This window comes from Lathyrus oleraceus, chromosome 3 (assembly GCF_024323335.1).
Source record: "Lathyrus oleraceus cultivar Zhongwan6 chromosome 3, CAAS_Psat_ZW6_1.0, whole genome shotgun sequence".
Taxonomy (NCBI): Eukaryota; Viridiplantae; Streptophyta; class Magnoliopsida; order Fabales; family Fabaceae; genus Lathyrus; species Lathyrus oleraceus.
Genome location: NC_066581.1, coordinates 220290392 through 220311457, shown reverse-complemented (window position 1 = coordinate 220311457; position 21066 = coordinate 220290392). Strand labels below are relative to the sequence as shown.

General features: G+C 39.7%; 1 non-coding gene across 1 annotated transcript; it reads right to left on the bottom strand.

Annotated features, from left to right (window-relative positions):
- Nucleotides 1–15381: 15381 nt before the first annotated feature.
- Nucleotides 15382–15488, bottom strand: LOC127133256 (small nucleolar RNA R71). Its single transcript, XR_007807244.1, has one exon. It is a non-coding gene; the product is annotated as a small nucleolar RNA R71 (small nucleolar RNA).
- Nucleotides 15489–21066: the final 5578 nt, after the last annotated feature.

Genomic DNA, 21066 nt, shown 5'->3' with positions numbered 1-21066 from the left:
TTCCTCCTCCTGTCGTGCATACTATGCCCAGAGTAGGCGACACCATCTATCATTCTGAGCCGTTTGAGGGCCCAAATTTCTATGAAAAGATGGATGTTATGAATGACCAATTTCTTGAGCTCCGCAAGGAATTGAAAACTCTTCGAGGAAAGGACCTTTTTGGCAAGTCTGCTGCTGAACTCTGTTTGGTCCCTAACGTGAAAATCCCTGTAAAGTTCAAGGTTCCCGACTTTGAAAAGTACAAGGGAAATACTTGCCCTCTCAGCCACCTGGTCATGTATGCCAGGAAGATGTCGACTCAGACCGACAACGACCAACTTCTCATTCACTACTTCCAGGACAGTTTGTCCGGTGCCGCCCTAAGATGGTATATGGGCTTGGACATTGCGAACATCCGATCCTTCAATGACCTTGGCGAGGACTTCATCATGCAGTACAAATATAATATGGATATGGCTCGCGATAGGGATCAATTGAGAGCCATGTCCCAGAAGGACAAGGAAACTTTCAAAGAATACGCCCAGAGGTGGCGAGAGGTAGCAGCACAGATTGTTCCCCCGCTGGAAGAGAAAGAGATGACCAAGATCTTTTTGAAGACCTTGAGTTCTTTTTATTACGAGCGGATGATTGCCAGCGCTCCTTCTGACTTCACCGAGATGGTGAATATGGGGATGCGACTAGAAGAAGGAGTCAGGGAAGGGCGCCTGACCCGAGAAGAAGGCTCTTCTACCAAATGGTATGGGACGTTTGGGAAGAAGAAAGATGGCGAGGCACATGCTGTGACCTCCCATGCTAAATCTAGAAGACCCTCGGTGAGGAGGAAGACCGTGCGTCCTGCCGGTAACCAGCACTAGGTGGCTCACATAGCACCTGTTTTCAGAGATAATCAACAGTATCAGCATCACAACAATAATCAGTAACAACCACATCCGCAATATGAACAACAACAACACCGTCCTCAACAGCAGGCCTATCAGCCTCGAAACAGTAATCAAGCCAGTACGAGCTATGAGAGGAAGAGGGTTACCTTTGATCCTATTCCCATGACATATTCCGAATTATATCCCTCTTTGATAGAGAGGAAGTTGATTACTCCACGAGACCCGCCGGCTATACCGACCAACCTCCAATGGTGGTATAAGCCCGAATTACACTGTGTTTATCATTCCGGTGCTCCCGGACATGACATGGAAAATTGCTACCCACTAAAGACCAAGGTTCAAAACCTTGTGAGATGTGGTATTCTGTGTTTCGAGGACATTGGTCCTAATGTAAAGAAGAACACATTGCCCGAGCATGGGAAATCTGTCAACATGGTCCAGGGTTGCCCAGGTAAATACAAGGTCAAATATGTCAGCCACATTCGACAATCTCTTATCGAGATGCATAGACTGCCCTGTGAGTACAGTCATTACGAGCACGACCATGATAGATGCCGAGTTTGCTCTGTCAATCAAAGAGGATGTCGCCAAGTGCGCAAAGATGTTCAAGAAATGCTGGATGAAGGAGTCATTGAGATACTTAAAAACAGAAATGTTGATGAAGATGCTGATGAAGTCAATGTAATTTCTCTAGTATTTCGGATCCCTGAGCCTGTTATTATCAAGTAGGATGGTAGCAAGCCAAAGGCTTCTCCTACTTTGACCATTAAACCAGCCGGCCTTGTGCCATATTCTTCTGAGAGGGCGGTCCCCTATCGCTATAATGCAGTAGCATTAGAGAATGGGAAAGAGGTGCCCCTGCCCTCTACATCTGTTTTTAATATTGCCGATGTCAGCAGCCTGACCCGTAGCGGTCGTGTCTTCTCGGCTTCGCCGAAACCTCAAGCTAATGCTCGAAGAACTGATAATGCTGATTATGCTGAACGCCCGATTGGGAATTCTGTGAATGCTCCGAATCCGGCACTTGTTGCCAAACCTGCCTCTACGTTGAAAACGTTTGTCTCTGTTGGCTCGAGTGGCAATGCGAAAGAAGATTGTGAGGAGATGCTGAGGCTCATCAAGAGAAGTGAGTACAACGTGGTAGATCGGCTTCTATAGACGCCATCCAAAATATCTGTACTATCCTTACTGATGAATTCAGAACCACACCTAGAAGCTCTGCAGAAGGTGTTGGATGTGGCGTATGTGGATCATGACGTTACGATAGAGCAATTCGACAGTATTGTTGCAAACATCCCCGCTTGTAACAATTTAAGTTTTTGTGATGCTGATCTCCCCGAAGAGGGAACATACCACAACTTGGCGTTACACATATCTATGAGCTGCAAAGATGACGCCATGTCCAATGTGCTGGTGGACACTGGGTCATCATTGAATGTGTTGCCAAAGTCCACTCTTGCAAAGTTATCATATCAGGGGCCTCCTATGAGGCAAACTGGAGTGGTAGTGAAAGCTTTCGATGGGTCCCGTAAAACTGTGATTGGAGAGGTTGAGCTCCTAGTCAAAATTGGACCAAGTGATTTTCTGATCACCTTCCAGGTCATGGACATTCACCCATCGTATAACTGCCTATTGGGCAGACCATGGATTCACGAGGCAGGCGCCGTGACATCCACCCTACACCAGAAGTTGGTGGTGGTAGGGGGAGAGAAGGCTCTCCTAGTTAGCCATTTGTCTTCCTTCTCTTATATAGACGCTGAGGATGAAGTTGGAACTTCGTTCCAAGCTTTATCTATTGCTGAGCCTCTTAAGAAGGGAACTTCTTCATTTGCGTCCTATAAAGATGCGAAGTTAGCCATTGAGCATGGTGCAACTGCTGGATTGGGGCAAATGATTAAGCTAGAAGACAACAAATCTCGGGCTGGCATAGGGTATTCTTCTGGTGTCTTCAACAAGCAAGGGCTGTTCAAGAGTGGTGGATTCATCCAAACCGGTCAAGATGAGGAAGCTGCTGCCATTTTGGAAGAGGATGCAGAGGATTCTGGCAACTTTGTCTTCCTTGGAGGGATCTGCAATAATTGGGTCGCTGTTGATGTTCCAACAGTTATCCATAAGTCAAAGTAATGTTCATTGTGTTTGAAAACCCTCCTCCCATGCCAAAAGGAGGAGTGATGACATTGTTGGCGCATAAATACAATGATATTTCATTCAATAAATTCATGTTAAATGTTTGTTTTTCCATTATTTTCCCTTTTCGCTTTTGCATGAAATTGGTGATCACGTAAAACCCTAAAATAAGAATAAAATCAATCTTTTTCATCTGCATAATGATTTTCCTTGTTTGAATTCTAAAATCTCTTTTTATCCAAAATCATTATGCAGGTTGATCAAACCCATTGAACATTATGATCCAACACCATCTCCCAACTTTGAGTTCCCTATATTTGAGGCAGAAGAAGATAATGTTGAAGAGATTCCTGACGAGATTACCCGTCTACTTGAGCATGAAAAAAAGATCATTCAGCCACATCTTGAGAATCTGGAAACAATCAACTTGGGGTCTGAAGATTATGTGCGAGAAGTGAATATTGGGGCACTCCTTGAAGAATCTGTTAAGAAGGGGCTGATTGAGTTTCTACGAGAATATGTCGACGTCTTTGCCTGGTCATATGAAGACATGCCTGGTCTAGATACATATATCGTGTAACATTTCTTGCCGTTGAAGCCTGAGTCCCTGCCTGTGAAGCAGAAGCTCAGAAGAACTCATCTTGATATGGCAGTGAAGATCAAAGAAGAAGTTCAGAAGCAAATTGATGCAGGGTTTCTGGTGACTTCTACATATCCTCAATGGGTGGCCAATATTGTGCCTGTGCCTAAAAAAGATGGAAAAGTCCGAATGTGTGTAGACTATAGGGACTTGAATAAAGCTAGTCCGAAAGATGATTTCCCTCTACCACATATTGATATGTTTGTAGATAATACAACTAAATTCAATGTTTCTCATTTATGGACGGATTTTCCGGATATAATTAGATTAAAATGGCACCCGAGGATATGGAGAAGACAACATTCATCACACCTTGGGGAACATTTTGTTATCGAGTGATGCCCTTCGGTTTGAAGAACGACGGAGCCACGTATCAACGAGCTATGACTACCTTGTTTCATGATATGATGCACAAGGAGATCGAAGTGTATGTTGATGATATGATTGCAAAGTCGAGAATGGAAGTTGAACATGTAGAGCACTTGTTGAAGCTTTTTCAGCGTTTGAGGAAGTATAAGCTTCGTCTGAATCCTAACAAGTGTACATTTGGAGTCCGTTTCGGCAAGTTATTGGGTTTCATTGTCAGTGAGAGAGGCATTGAGGTTGATCCTACAAAGGTCAAAGCAATACAAGAGATGCTTCCGCCCAAAACTGAGAAGCAAGTTCGAGGTTTTCTTGGCCGCTTGAATTATATTTCCAGATTTATATCCCACATGACTGCCACATGTGCGTCGATATTCAAGCTCCTCCGGAAAGAAAAGTCTCATGATTGGACCGAGGATTGCCAAAAGGCCTTTGACAATATTAAAGATTATTTGTCTGAGACTCCAATTCTGTCTCCGCTTGTGAAAGGGAGACCGTTGATTATGTATCTGACAGTTCTTGAAGACTCAATGGGTTGTGTTCTCGGTCAGCAAGACGAATCGGGGAAGAAAGAATATTCTATCTACTACCTGAGTAAGAATTTCACTGAATGTGAGTCTCGATACTCTATGCTTGAGAAAACATATTGTGCTTTGGCTTGGGCTGCTAAGCGCTTACGCTAGTATATGTTAAATCATACGACTTGGTTGATATCCAAAATGGATCCAATCAAGTATATCTTTGAGAAGCCTGCTTTAACTGGGAGGATTGCCCGGTGGAAGATGTTGTTGTCTGAGTATGACATCGAGTATCGAACTTAGAAGGCTATAAAAGGTAGTATCTTGGCTGACCACTTGGCACATCAACCAATTGAGGATTATCATTCAGTTCAGTATGACTTCCCAGACGAGGAGATTCTGTATTTGAAAATGAAAGATTGCGATGAGCCTACGCTCGATGAAGGACCAAAGCCTGGTTCCCGATGGAGCATGGTGTTTGATGGTGCTATAAATCAATATGGAAATGGTATTAGGGCAGTGATTATTACTCCTCAGGGCACACATTTTCCTTTTACAACAAGGCTAACTTTCAAATGCACGAATAATATGGTTGAGTATGAGGCCTGTATTATGGGATTGGAAGAATGTATTGATCTTAGGATCAAACATCTTGATGTTTATGGTGATTCGTCCCTTGTTGTTAATCAGATTAAAGGTGAATGGGAGACGAATCAGCCTGGCCTCATCCCATATAGAGACTATGTGGGGAGGATTTCAACGTTCTTTACTGAAGTTGACTTCCATCATATTCCTCGAGATGAGAACCGGATGGCAGATGCTCTTGCTACAGTTGCTTCAATGATTGTGGTAAGACTTTGGAATGAAGTGCCCAATATCACTATGATGCGCTTGGACAGACCAGCCCATGTATTTGCAGTAGAGGATGTACAAGATGATAAGCCATGGTATTATGATATTATGTGTTTTCTTCAGAGCCAGATTTACCCGCCTGGGGCATCTATGAAAGATAGAAAGACTTTGAGGAGATTGTCGGGCAGTTTCTACCTCAATTGCAAAGTGCTTTATAAGAGAAATTTTGACATGGTTCTGCTCAGATGCGTGGATAGACACGAAGTAGATTTGTTACTGACTGAGGTCCATGAGGGTTCATTTGGTACTCATTCCAATGGACATGCCATGGCTAGAAAGATGTTGAGAGCAGGCTACTATTGGCTGACAATGGAGTCCAACTGCTGCAAATATGTGAAGAAATGCCATAAATGTCTGATCTACGCGAATAAGATTCATACTCCCCCGACACTTTTGAATGTGATTTCATCACCATGGGCTTTCTCTATGTGGGTAATTGACACGATTGGCATGATAGTGCCAAAAGCGTCCAACAGTCACAAATTTATTCTCGTAGCAATTGATTATTTCACCAAGTGGGTTGAAGCGGCATCATATGCAAACGTGACCAGACAGGTGGTTGTGACGTTTATCAAGAATCAACTCATATGCAGTTATGGTGTGCCGGATAAGATCATTACTGACAATGGATCTAACCTGAACAACCAGATGATGAAAGAGTTGTGTAGCGAGTTCAAGATTGCACATCATAATTCTTCTCCTTACGGACCCAAGATGAATGGGGCCGTTGAAGCTGCTAATAAGAATATCAAGAAGATTGTCCAGAAGAAGGTTATTACGTACAAGGATTGGCATGAGATGCTGCCATTCTCTTTGCATGGGTATCATACATCTGTTCGCACTTCAACAGGGGCAACCCCTTTCTCTCTTGTTTACGGCATGGAGGCTATGCTCCTAGTAGAGGTGGAGATCCCATCAATGAGAGTCTTGGTGGAAGCCAAGTTGACTGATGCTGAATGGGTTCAAAGTCGCTATGACCAGCTGAATTTGATAGAAGAAAAGAGATTGACTGCCATGTGCCACGGACAGTTATATCAGCAAAGGATGAAGAATGCTTTTGATAAAAAGGTCAAGCCTCGTATGTTCCGAGAAGGTGACCTTGTGCTCAATAAAGTCTTGTCTTTCGCGCCCGATTCCAGGGGAAAGTGGACTCCAAACTATGAAGGTCCATATGTTGTTAAGAGAGCCTTTTCAGGCAGTGCTTTGATACTTACAACTATGGATGGGGAGGATTTCACTTGTCCCGTGAATTCAGATGCAGCCAAGAAATACTTTGCCTAAAAATAAAAACAGAATAGCTCGCTAAGTTGAAAACACGAAAGGGTGGCTTAGGCAAAAATGAGCGTCTCGGTGGATTGAAAACCCGAAAGGGCGATCTAGGCAAAAGTTGGAGACATAAAAAATGAATATGTATCCCGCTAGATTGAGTACCTCAACCTGGGGAAATCTAGGCAAAAAATAGGGATTTGGCAAGTAACTGCATCCTGACAAGACTTTGTTCTACAAACTGTCATCTGTCCGAAATTCTCGCTCAGTCATCGTCAACTGAAGCTTCAAATACATTGGATTCAGAGTTGGTGGAGAAATGGTCATTATGTTCAATGTATCCCTTTTCCAATATATATCACCAATTTCAAATTTGTAAAGATCTATGGAGTCTTGCCATTTGCAGACTACCTTTCCATCAAATAAATTTGAGCCTTTATCCAATTATTTGCACTCTTATTTGTTTTTATTCAATAAATGTTTTGCATGTTTTAATTGAGAAATATAATTGTTTAAATAAATAATTTTTTTTCATAACTTGTTTTTAGACAAAGTGAACATTCACAATGATGAAAGGATACTTGGGATGTCTTCAGTGCTCTCCCAGAGATGGTATGATTCCCAACAGGGTAAGACACTTGTTCACATTCCTGGCATGCTTGTATCCTCTTCCTCCGGAGCCTTTTGTGGTTTGTCTCCCGAGCAGAGTGTTTGGTAAAGATATTCATCCCTCTTTCTTTCAGCAGAGTAGTGATCCTTCCTCCTCAGTAGATGTGATCTCTTTGGTAGTGCAGTATATGGTGGTGACCTTGGAAGCTTCTGATTGGTGGTTGTTCCCCACAGAGATCTTGTCCCCAGCTAGAATGACTGATGATCATTCCCCTGCCGAGATCGTTGTTTTCTGGTATCTCTTGCCCCCATCAGATTGGATGTCCTCCAGTGGGCCTGGCTTTCTCTCTCGAGATGTAGTACCGGATGTTTGTTCATCGATCTTTGGACCTGTTTGTGTTAGATATGTCTGTTTTGTCAGCATTCATCATACATAAACCACACATATATGCATATGATTTAAACATTCAGATATTCGTGTTGCATTCTTTGCCATATATCTTTGTTTGTTATCTCCTGCTACTTGGTAATATATTTTCCCAAGCAGATGTTTGTGTTTGATCTCTCCATGTAGAGTCAGCCCCATAAGCAGAGAGCGTCTACCTTTTCTTCCATATTGCCCACTAAGTTATGTCCTCATGGATGTTTGTTACTTCTGTTCCTCCCAACACATATATTGAGATGGAGTTTCCCCTAAGTTATATCCTCATAGGGAAGAGTCTGGTTTCATCGTGTCTCTCTAGTTTGTTCCTAGATTGGCTTCTCGTGTTTTTTTCCTACGCTTCCCGTAGTTCAGATGAATGATTGCTCAATAACCAGCAATTGTCCATCTTTTCCCCGGCGGAGTCTGTGGTTTTCTACCCTTATACCGGTAGTTGTAAACCCTATTTTTATCCCTTTGCAGAGTTAACCTTATTTTGTTCATCCTAACCGATGACGGTTACTCTTCCGTGGTTTTCTACCCAGTATCCGGTAGATGTAATCCTCTCCTTGACGGTTATCTTTATCCAATATTCAGTATTGATTTTCCTTCATCTTTTGAGTATATCTCCCAGTAACCGGTGATATATCTCCCGGATCGTTGCCTTTGTTAATGCATCCCCAGCGGGTCATCTTTCATTTGCCTTTTGTCGGAAATGATCGTTTCTCCCTTGCGATCGGTCATCATTTTATACCTAGTGTTTGGTATCCCGATGCCCTTTTCCTTCAGATGATTTATCCTTCATTAACCCAGTAACCGATTGTGGATAATCTTCCATGCGAGTATGTTATGTACGTTCTGACCGTAATAGATAATATATCTCGTGCACTCTTTGGTCGAAGTCTTTTGCTCCTCCCTAGTCGAGTAAGATTCGTATCCCCTTTTTGTGGAATCGAATGCCCATCTTGTAATCGAGTCTGCTTTTTAGCCCTCTTTTGGATGACGAGTGTCTTGGAAATTTTCCCCAATTCACGCTTGGTCGGTCACCTATTAAATGCCCAGTAACCGGTATCCCTGGTGTTCCTTCCTCTCTGCTCGCTATTATGACTTTTTGTCCTCTGTGGAGTCAGTTTTTTCCTGAGTTGAAATATACCTTTTTAGGTCTTCCTTAGATGTTTTTGGATGTTTGATATTTCTCACCCTTATACCGGTCTTAGATATTCATTCTCCCCGAGAATGTTATTCTTTCACCCTCGTACCGGTGTTTTGATCACATGTCTCCTTGAGCTTATTACCCAGTAACCGGTAATACCTCGCCCTGGTGTTTCCCAGAGGAGTTCTGTTTGGATATTCCTTAGTGGAGTCCCTTAGTGGATTTTTCCCATCTGAGTCCAGATTTTCATCCGAAGTATCCTTTGTGGGTAGTTCCACTGTATTGGCATATTCCCCAATACATGCATCTTTGAGTCAGCTCGAGTCCTTCCATTGATTTATTTCCACGGAATCCCTCTCGTGTCTCTCAGCAAATCACAAGTCGTGACCTGCTCGCACAATTTATCTCCTTTCTTATCCCCATAAGAGTCCTAGAGTCTCTGTCCCATGGAGTGAATTACTCATATGGATTGTCAATTTCTCCGGATTTCTTTTCGTCTTTGTGGACACATATCCCCACAGAGTATTACTTTTTTTGCATACATACATCTGCATCATGAGGTCTCTTAGGGACCAAAATTCGTCTCTTTATTATTATTTAAGCCCATTCTACCTCGTCGAGACGAAGATTTTAACCTTCACTTCTCCGGCTAGAATGACCTTAAATAGGGGCATCTGTAAGACCCCAATTTTGACCCTAAGATCCCTCATGACATTATAGCATGGCATTTGCATAGCCTCAAGAATCATAAGCATCTTGGTTCCCTTTGCCTTTGGGTGGGACCTCTTGTGAGTGGTTTGAGATCACCAAGCATGCTTGAATTGTATTTATTGCTTTTCTCATTTCATTTACTAACCAAAAGCACAAAAATATGTCACTAACATCTCTTGTTTGTAGCTTGAGTAGCCACAAGGTGTAAAGCTTCTAGGAGATCCTATGTGCATTGATATGGTCAAGAGAAGATGAAAGCAAGCATGGCAATGGTTCCCAAAGATCTCATCCATCAAATATGCCTCCCAAGTATCTCAATTCATCATTTTGATCAAAGCAAATCAAAGGGCTTGAGGTTTGTTTCCCAAGGAAACCCTAATTCATCTGTTCATCAACTATGCCTTGCTCATGAAGCAACCTCAACCCATGGTCAAATACAATCAAGGGAAGTTCTTTAATTCATCATTTTCATGCATATTTGAACTTATGTGAGTGCCCTCAATCATCAATTCATCAGTATATGAGGTGAGGACTTGAGAAGTTGATCAGTCAATTCACCTGACTATTTTGAAATGCACTGAGACCTAACTTTTTATATGTTGGTCAAATGGAGATGGCCCCAAGAGAAACAATGTTATTAAGCACAATATAAACAACTTTCATGTTCCTCAAAAATTTATTTGAAGCTTGGAAGGTCATCATCCACTCCAAAACATTATAGGTCATTTTGACTGAAACCCTAATTTTGGGTCAACTTCCCAAAGACATAACTCATTAATTTTTCATGCTTTGGAGGTGATACTAAGTTCATTGGAAATATTAATGTGTCTACTTCAAATGTTATATTGAGCAAAATTGCAAAATCTCAAAAGAAATACATGTGATAATGCAAAACATTATAGGTCACTTTGGACCAAATGCATTGAAATGTGAAAAAGTCCAACTTCAAGTGCCCATAACTTCTTCATCAAAAATCCAAATGATTCAAAATTTAAGTCCAATTTGATTATCTTGAAAATATGTACAACTTTCGTGTTGCAGATTTTGTCATTTGGAGCTTGCATCAATGAGACAGAAAGGCTTCAACTTTGGCCAATTTTAGAAATTTCACATATGCAAGTTTTGCACCCTACACTTCAAGTTCAATTTTCACTAATTTCCAAGGCTCAAATGGAGTTTTGATCAACATGACATTTGTCCCTTATGCAACAAGCTTTCCAACCATTACTCATAAGGTTACATTTCAAGTTTCGCCATGGTATTTTCGAAGGCTTGAACATTATGACACATTTTGGAAAATCATTTAAATTTGCATTGCATGATCCATTAACACACAATCTGCACGTCCATTTCATTCAATTGTGATCTCAGCTTGCCAAATCAAGTGGAATTGGGCCCTCTATGCGCCTGTACAGGCCCATGCATGGAGACCCTCTTCACCCATGCAATGCTTTGTTCATGCTTCTACCTTGCCAATTGCTATATATAGGAATGCTTGGCCTCACATTTCTTCAACCTGAAGGCGCCCTACATGTTGTGCAACTGAAATCCCACCCTCACACCAAAGGAACTCTCTCTTTTCTCTCAAATTTTCAGATCTAGAATTTAGTTTCCTCGACTGTTTTCTTAGATCTAAAAGTTCCTAGACCTCTTCACCTTGATCCATAGTGTGAACTGCAAGCTTTAGCACCAAGGAATTATGAATCCAAGCTCTACAAATCAAAGGTTTACATCTGATTTTAATTTCTTCGAATCAACTCATATATTGCTTGTTTCTTGTTGTTGTGGTGTTGGCTGAAGTCCTCTTCATAGAGGCAATCATTTCATGCTTTGAATTTTCAAAATCCAACAAGTTTCAGTTGAACTCCATGAAATTCAACCTTTGATTTCACTCTCAATAGGAATCTAGAGTGAATTTGGTTGGTACAGGAGTGATGTACATCACTCCACCTTTCGTTTGGTACCTGGATCGTGTATTTTGGTTAACTTTTTATCCTCTGCAAATTTGAACCTTCGCCGGAGCTAGCCGGAGAAGAAGGTGGCGCTGGCCACCGTCCGTTTGCCAGTTTCAATCCAGGCCGTTGATGATGATTCCCAGATTGAATCAAGGCTCTTGGATCTTATGACTTTTTTTAAATGTTTGTGTTATTCAGTTGACTGATGATCATGATGCGCGCGCATGCCACAGACGTCTGATTTTCCAACGCGTGTGGATTTTCCATAATTTCTAATTTCTTATTTTATTTCCTTTTATTTCTTTTAATTCCATTTTATTTCTAAAATTCATATCTCTCTCATTATTGGTCCAAAAATAATGGGACCAGTTGCATTATTTCTCTTTTATTTTCTACTTTCTAAAAATGATTTTTATAATTTGATATTTTTCATGAATTTTCTCTTTTCTGGTTATTTTTAATTCATTTTAAATAGTTTTTGATACTCAAAAAATACAAAAATATTTTCTCAACCTCTTTGAATGATGATAGATATATGAAAAATATTCTCATCAATTTATCAATTGATTTGAGATTTTAGTTCAATTAGGTTATTTTTATGCATTTTTAATTGATTTAAAATAGTTTCTGACTTTTAAAAATGCTGAAATTTTTTGCCAAACTTTGTTTGACCTTGTTGAACCTGGGATAATTCGCTTGGACTTTTTAAAGTTGATTTGAAGTGAGTTTGATGTTTGACCTTTCTTTATTATTTTAATTCAAGTTTTATTTTAAATATTAAAATTGCTAAAAATATTTTATTTGTTTCTTGACTTCTAATCTTCATTTTGCTTCTGTTTTCTTTTGTTTGACCTTGATCTTCTCTATCTTTGGTCATAGCTTGTTGATTATCTCATTCCATTTCATTTAATGCACTTTAATTTTTCTTTTTCTTCTTCTCCTTCTTTTTTTCTTTTTTTGATCAATGAATTAAAGATTGGTGGTTAGCATTGATTATGGAAGTTTAATCTTCCTTGATTCAAATCTAATTCATCTTGATCATGGATCAAGTGAATGGCTTTGCATTAAGGATAGATTGCTTCCTAAATCATACAAAGAACCTAAATCAATACGAGATCATTTCTCATCTTCTTTTTGGCATGGCAAGTTGTTGGAGTTTGATTCACTAATTAAGACCTCTAACTTGTGTTGTTGCCTACATTATTATTGACCGGCCTCAGATAGTTGTGACTTCTACATAAGTCCAATTACGATTGCTTAACATAGCGCTAAATTTTCCTTATGGCACACTAACTATTAACACTAACCATTAACCATTAACATTTACTTCCTGCACTTTACATTTATGCAATTTACTATTCTTGTACATATTATTCATTTGCTTTTTCCTTTGCTCATTTGAGCACATGTTTATGTTAATGCAATTTGCCTTTTGCTCACTTGAGCACCTAATTGTGTATATATTATTGTGCTTGTGTTTTGATTTGATTGTTGTGGACCAAATGCAAAGAAATGGACAAATGGACTTAGTTTCTAGGACATTCTGATAACATGAAATTTACCGTATTTTCGACTCCGATTTCACATGCATTCTAGTTGTTTTATTGCTATTTTATTGTGTTATTACTATGTTTTTCTTTGTTTTCAGGTTTTTACTTTAATCGGAGCCCCGATCGAGAAAAGGAGCGAAAAAGAGCCAAAAACCCTAAAATTCAGCATTTTGTACTTGTGGCTTCCCCCATGGCTGGCGCCATAGACCCTGCCATGACGTGTCCAAGCTCAACTTCCCTCAACTGCCACGTTCCCCACTACTTCCACTAAGGCGCCTCAGAATGGTCTTGTGGCGGGCGCCACAAGAGGAAACGTTTTCCCTCCTATTTTCAAGTTGAAGGGCATCCTTGTCATTTCCATCTTTTTACTTGCTTATAAATAGAAACTCGAAATAACTTTTTCAATCATCCAAACTTAGAACAGAGGAAAACTCAGAGCAACTTTGTTTCACTTAGGCATATATTCAGTATTTTAAAGTGGTAATCGCTTCGCATTAGAGTGTTACCACAATTGTGTAATCAAGTCTGTGATAGAGTCTGTAATCGAGTTTGGAGCACTTTGGAAGGAAGTTAATCCTGCCGCCATTTTCATTTCCGCTTTGCAATTTACTCAACCCTCCGATTGGAGCAGGTTTTTATTACTTGTCTTTATCTTATTTATTTTTCCGCACTCGCTTTACTTTATTTATTTCTCGCACTCGCTTTACTTTATTTATTTCTCGCACTCGCTTTACTTTATTTATTTCCCGCACTCGCTTTACTTTATTTATTTCCCACACTCGCTTTACTTTATTTATTACTCGCACTCGCTTTACTTTATTTATTTCTCGCACTCGCACTTTACTTTTATTTATTACCCGCACTCGCACTACTTTTATTTACTTTCCGCACTCGTACTACTTTTATTTAAATTAATGCACTTTTACTTTACCATGTCTAACTAAATTTATAAGGTTAGAATGTAAGGATCGTAATTGAACCGAGAATCCGTACAATTGTTCGTAGAAGCACTTAAGGGTTATTTTAACTTTCAACTTAAGTTTTCCCGCACTTCAATTTTGTTGGGTAAGATCGAAAGCCATCCAACGTCTATCTAAACTTAATTGTTTTTAACTATTTCAAAAACAGCGAAAGCGCTTTGTTTAGTTCATTAGGAGTTTTTAATTTAAGAAGAAAAGAGATTTTAAAACTATTTTCGGACGCGTTTATAAGTTTAGAGTCTGGTTCGTGAGAACCTCTTTTGGTTAAGAAATCCAAGTTATAATACTTTTCAACTTATTCAAGATACTATATTTCTTAAAAATAGGTTTACTACTCTAACGCAATGCACGTTTTTTTATAAGTGACAATAAGAGGATTTGATTAGGGAGTACAACTCGGTTCTGAATACGCGAAGGCGACAGTTCCCGTTAAATTAGTTCTTTTCAAAGTAGGAAACATTGCCCATAAGTAGTTCTATTAACAAGTACTTGGATTATTAATTGATTACGTGAATTACATTCGACCCTGTCTTTATTAATTAAACTTCATTCAATACTTTACTTTTCACTGCACACTTTAAAACACCTATTTTGATTGCCTTTGATAAACACCATAACAATAGATAACGATAGATTGACACTTGGTCTATGTGGATTTGGAAATCTTTTATATTACTCTGACGCGTTCGTATACTTGCGAAAAGCACCCGCATCAAGTTTTTGGCACCGTTGCCGGGGACCAATTTCGTCAAATTTCATTTCCCTGTTGTTATATCGTTTAGATTTAGGCTATTTCCCGCCGGTCAATGCGAAGAACTCGCACCACCGGAAGTTTAAGCTTAGTATACCCTCTGGCAGAACCTGAATGTTACGCTCGCGCACGTTTCTTCTTTCATAGAATTAAGAGAGCTATGGTCGAAGATCAAAACCAAAGACCTCTTAAGGATTTTGCTCAACCATCCAATGAAGAACCTAGTTCTAGTATAGTAAGCCCAACCATCCCAGCTAATAATTTTGAACTTAAACCATCCCTGTTGCAACTAGTGCAACAAAGACAATTCACAGGTCTCGCTACTGAGAACCCAAACCAACATTTAAAAATATTTCTTCATTTTGCAGACACTTTTAAAACCAATGGAGCTTCTCCTGAGGCAATACGTTTAAGATTATTCCCTTTTTCCCTCAGAGATAAAGCCCTATTATGGTTAGATTCCCTTCCACCCAATTCCATTACGACTTGGGATAACCTTAGAAGAGTTTTTCTTGCTAGATACTTTCCCCCGAGTAAGACCGTCGTTCTTCGAAACCATATAACTAGATTTACCCAAAACCAAGGAGAATCGTTGTTCGAAGCTTGGGAGAGATATAAAGAGTTGTTACGAGCATGCCCACATCATGGCTTAGAAAATTGGTTAATCATTCAAACCTTCTATAATGAACTTCTCTATAACACTAAGATGACCATCGACGCTGCCGCAGGAGGTGCTCTGATGAACAAACCTTACCCTGAAGCTAGTGCTCTCATCGAAGATATGGCTCAAAACCATCAATCATGGGGAGTCGAACGAGCGACAATTGAGAAGAAGGAAGCCCAAGGAGGAGTGCATGAACTAAGATCTATAGACATGATGCAAGCTAAAATGGACGCATTAGTTCTTAAGGTCGAGCATATGTGCATAAACCCGAATACTGTAGCCGTAGTTTCGTCGGATTGTGAGATATATGGAACCAAAGGACACCAATCTGCAGAATGCAGTCTATTAAACGAAACCCACTCTGAGCAAGTGAACTACACCCAAGGGAACCCATACTCGAATACCTATAACCCTTGATGGAGGAATCACCCGAACTTCTCCTATAAAAACAATAACCCAATCCAAAATAATGCACCCCCGAGACCTAGTTATCAAGCCCCTAGATCAAATCAACCTATGCAACCTGTGCCACCAAAGCCGAGCCTTGAGAAAATTATGGAAAATTTTATCACCGCTCAAACCCAACAAAACAAGGAGTTCATGAACCACAACATTCATGTTAACAAATTGATTACTCAGTTAGGAACCAAGGTTGACCAAATAGTTACTCATACTAAGATGCTTGAAACCCAAATCTCTCAGGTAGTTTTAAACCAAGCCCTTAGACTACACCTGGAGGACAATTCCCTGGACAACCTCAACAAAATCCAAGAGGACAAGCCAATGCCATTACCCTACGAAGTGGGAACGCTTATGATGGGCCACCACACCCTAGATTGAGTGAACCCGAAACTTCTAAGGAATGTACCAAACCCACGGACGAAGTAAAGGAACCAGAGGAACTTGAAAACCAGGAAGGTCGAGAAAAAGGAGAAGAACCTAAAGACAAAACTTACGTACCACCCCCACCATATAAACCACCTATACCATATCCGCAAAGACTCAAACAAACCCAGATCAATAAACAGTATCAAAAATTTATTAAAGTTTTAGAACAAATTCATTTAGAAATCCCTTTCATAGAAGCCATCACCCAAATACCTTCTTATGCAAAGTTTCTCAAAGACATCCTTACCAACAAACGTAGACTTGACGATCCGAAGCCTTTGGAATGTAATGCTTGAGCTTACTATTATTTTGATTGCATATTCCAAAGGATGGGAGCTACTTGGATCATCAATATGATCTCAAGAAAGGAACTCCATTTGTGGTCTTGTTTCTTATCCCTTATCTCTTGTATGAATAGGACTTTAGCCATTCTTCTTCTTCCCTCCACTCTAACCCAAGCATAAACTTGTGTGAAAACATTAACACTACTTTTCAAACATTAGAAACCTAAGCCTTGTGCTTTTGATTTTCAAACTTTCTTTTCATAACACTTATTTTGAATTGAACTTCTAAGTCAACTTTGACCATATTTTGTAAATACTTTTCATTGGTAAATATAACTCATTCAAATACTTTTGTGGTTTCAATGCCACTTTCTTAATCAAATTTTTCATAACCTTTAGCTATTAGGTTTGAGTTATCCTTGAGGTAGATGTAATACTCACCTATATCCTTAGTGAGGGACAATGAGTCTTCCATGTTTATTATAGGGTTAACCCCTCACTAGCATGTTGAAGCTATCCTCACATGGTGGATTTGTGGTTTTAGGTTGAGTTTTCTCCCTTGGATAACAAAAGACCTTAAGGCTTTTGGACCAATCAATTCACCAACTTGTTTTTGAGATTTTTATCCCGAACTACGAGGTTTTGATCCTAATCTTTTTTTAAGACGGTACGTAGGCAATAAGTTTATCCATCCAAACACAAATTGTAAATAAAATTGTATATTCTCTTCTCATCTCTTCAATCATGTTTGCACAAATAAATTTTTACAAAATACCAACCTTACAACAAATGTGAAAAGGGCTCCCTAGGAGTACCTAGGATACTTTGGGTGCTTAAAACCTTCTCATTGCATAACCAACCCCCTTACCCAGATCTCTGACATTTTTACTAGTTTTTGATTCGATAAAACTTTTAGGTTTTTGTTCGCTTTCTAACCATTCCTTTGGATAAATAGAAGTGCGGTGGCGACTCGACTTTTATGGTTTACCTTAGATTTAGTCAATATCTCTAATGGTAACGAATACCCCGCTACAATGACCCAAGCTCCAAATGTAAAAAGTACATCAAATTTGCTCCCTTTCATGTCACCTTTCCAGAGAGTCCAAGATCATGGCATTTGGATCATTTTTGAGTGACTTGCGCATGGGTGTAATGCATGGCTTCATTTGGTAAGTTCCATGATCAATTTCCATTTCACTAATGTATGAATTCATGCTATTGTTTTATATTGGTTTGTGCATAATTTTGGATCAATTCCAATCATTTGATGGGCCTATCACACGCCCATGTAACCATGCACACTAGAATTACTATTTTTGACATTTGAATGGAAGTGTGTTAAAATAAATTGGGAAGTCTATAAATGCAACTCTTTATGCTCATAATGGAGGACCTCTTGCCCAAGCTTTGACCTGCAAACACTCCCCCCCTCTATTGATCGAATTTATTGAATATTTCTCTTGAAATCGAGTTGTGATTCCCATTCAGTTCTGGAATTAAAACTCCAAGAATTCAAAGCCCTTTTGCATCCAAATCATCTCCTGCAAGCTAGTAGAAGCAAACCCAAGCAAATTGAGATCCATATCGAGCTTCATCACTACAAATAGAAGGCGAATTTTATGAAAATTTTCTTCTTTGATTCTCCCTTAATTCTCCATCACTTCACTTGGTTTTTCGTTATCTGAAGACATACTGTAAGACCCCAATTTTGACCCTAAGATCCCTCATGCTATCTCATCATATGCATTAGCATTGGGATATCACCTTGGCATCCTCCTTACCCCTCATTCATTGGGTTTGCATTGGGAGAGATCCCAAGCACTTTTGATTGTACCATACTTTGTTTTTCATTATTTTACTAACCAAAATACCAAAAATATGTCAATATATAGTTTGTTGCTTTTGTAGGTAGTGTGTACGCTCACCCATGCTTCATCAAGCTCACAGTTAGGGTTTGAGACCCTCAATGCAAGGGGAACAATCAAAAAATGGTTCACATTAGCTCTAAGAATGATATATGGAACCCCATGATCTTCACATGTTATTTTGATCAAGAAATCATCGAGAGTTTGGAGTTTGTTTGCCTTGGAAATCCTAATCCATCTAGGTATCTTGTGTGACTTCTTCAACAAGTTTCTTCAACAATTGATCAAATATTTCAAGGGATACTTCACATTACATCATCTTATGCATATACGATCCTCCATGAGTCCCAAAATTCAAGAGAATATCAATCTAGCAAGTTGGTTCATGGTGGTTGATCAGAGAAACTCAACTGATCAAAACTGGTGTTCCCTAGACCCTATCTCCTACAATTTTTGTCATATGAAAAATATTCCAAGATCAACTTTACTAAATTGACATTCGAAACAACTTTAATTTTAAGGTGAAAAGCTATTTTTTCTTGGAAAGTCATTTTTTATGGTGAAAGATTATAGGTCATTTTATGTGAACCCTAGTTTGGAGGTCAACTTCTCAAGACCATAACTTGCTCATTTTTTATGAGATGGAATCCATTAAAATTACATGATCAAATTCAAGATTTCTATTTAAACTTTTATGTTTGGAGAAAGTTCAAATTTAACTTGCAAATGCATGTGCCAAGAGGAAACATTATAGGTCATTTTGGGCCACTACCATTGAACAAGTGATTTTCCTCAAATTCTAAAATGCATAACTCCTTCATGCCAAATCCAAATGAGGTCAAACTTGTGACCGAATTGAATAGGTTTGAAATAGATACAACTTTTATGAAGGGAATTTTCTTATTTGAAGTCCATAGAAAAATTTATTCAAGGTGGAAGAAGTGAACATTTGACTTGGGACTTAGAAACTTTTCAACTATGTTTGATTTCCCAAACTTCCACTTTAAAATTCATCATGATCCAAGCTTAAAATGAAAAATTGTTAAACATGAAAGTTGTTCCCCTTGATCTCACCTTTCCAAAAAGTCCATGATCATCTGATTTGGCCAAAGTATGAAGGACTTGTGCATGGGTGTAAGTTAAGGGACCATTTGGATAATTTCAACTTCCATTTTTCAGACACATTTGCATGGACTTCTAACATGATTTCAGCATGGTGTACACTCAATTATGGATCATATCACATCATCTCATGGGCCTAGCACACGCCCATGCAAGCATGCAAAGGAGAATTTCAAAATTTGCCAAAACTGGAAGTGTGTGGAAATCAACCTCATGGTATATAAATAAGACACTTGTTGCTGATAATTAGGGACCTCATGCCCAAGCTTTGAATCTGAAACCCCAAACCCTCACCATTGAAGGATAAACTTGAGGATTTTCTTTGAAAATCGAGTTTCAATTCTCTATCTGTTTTGAGATTGAAACTCTAATAGTCCATCCCTTTCTTTGATCTATTTCACTTCCCTCAAGCATCTGAAGCAAGGCCAAGCATAATTGAAAGAAAGATCGTGCCAATCTGAAGCTCCATTGAAGGTGAATTTTCATAATTTTCATCTCTTCGTTTGTAGGTGTGATCACGATGGAGAACGGTCCCGATAGAGTTGTTCCATACCAATACAATACTACCATGGCGGAGAACGGTCAAGAGGTTTTGTTGCCTACGACCAATTCTATTGTGAACATTATCGATATTGCGAAGGTGACCCATAGTGGTCGTGTGTCGCATTACGCGAAAAACCGGCGGGAAACGAAAACAACAGAGCCGCCGCCGTGCGTTATTTATCCCAAAAGAGGGAAAGGAAACGCTCGAAGTAAACCTGGAAAAGACATGGTCTCGCGACCAAAGGGAATGGGATCGGGAGTCGGTTATGCGAAGGGAAGGTGTTAGTACCCCTACGCATCCGTCGTACTCGACGGGATCCACGCACAAAAGGAAGGAAAATGGTTGCTAAACGCTGCTCAAATAAACATCAAACACTGGCTGAAAGAGACACAGGAAAACAAAAGAAACTGACTCGGCAGGATATCGCATCCTGGGCCTACGTAGTCTATCAGGCATAGACATCAGATTCGACGTAGTTCGGACTAGGGGAAAATATGCTCGCTAGGATGTCGCATCCTATGCATACGTATCTTCTTGGACTAAGAAGAATCGGAGCACTCGTAGCTCGGCTAACGCACGCCAAACAAAACCACACGATAAATCGACTGCCAATCGCTGGACTTACGTCAAACTCCACACAAACAGGCAAACATGGAAACCGAATGCCAATCGTTGGACTTACATCAGACTCCGAACCAAACACACACACACTGGAAACCAAATGCCAATCGCTGGACTTACATCGGACTCCAAGCACACAACAAGAGGATACGGAATGCCAATCGCTGGGCTTACATCCATCTCCTAACACACACAAAGACAAAACAAAAAGGGCGCCCGCAGAGATCAGCTCATCTCCTGC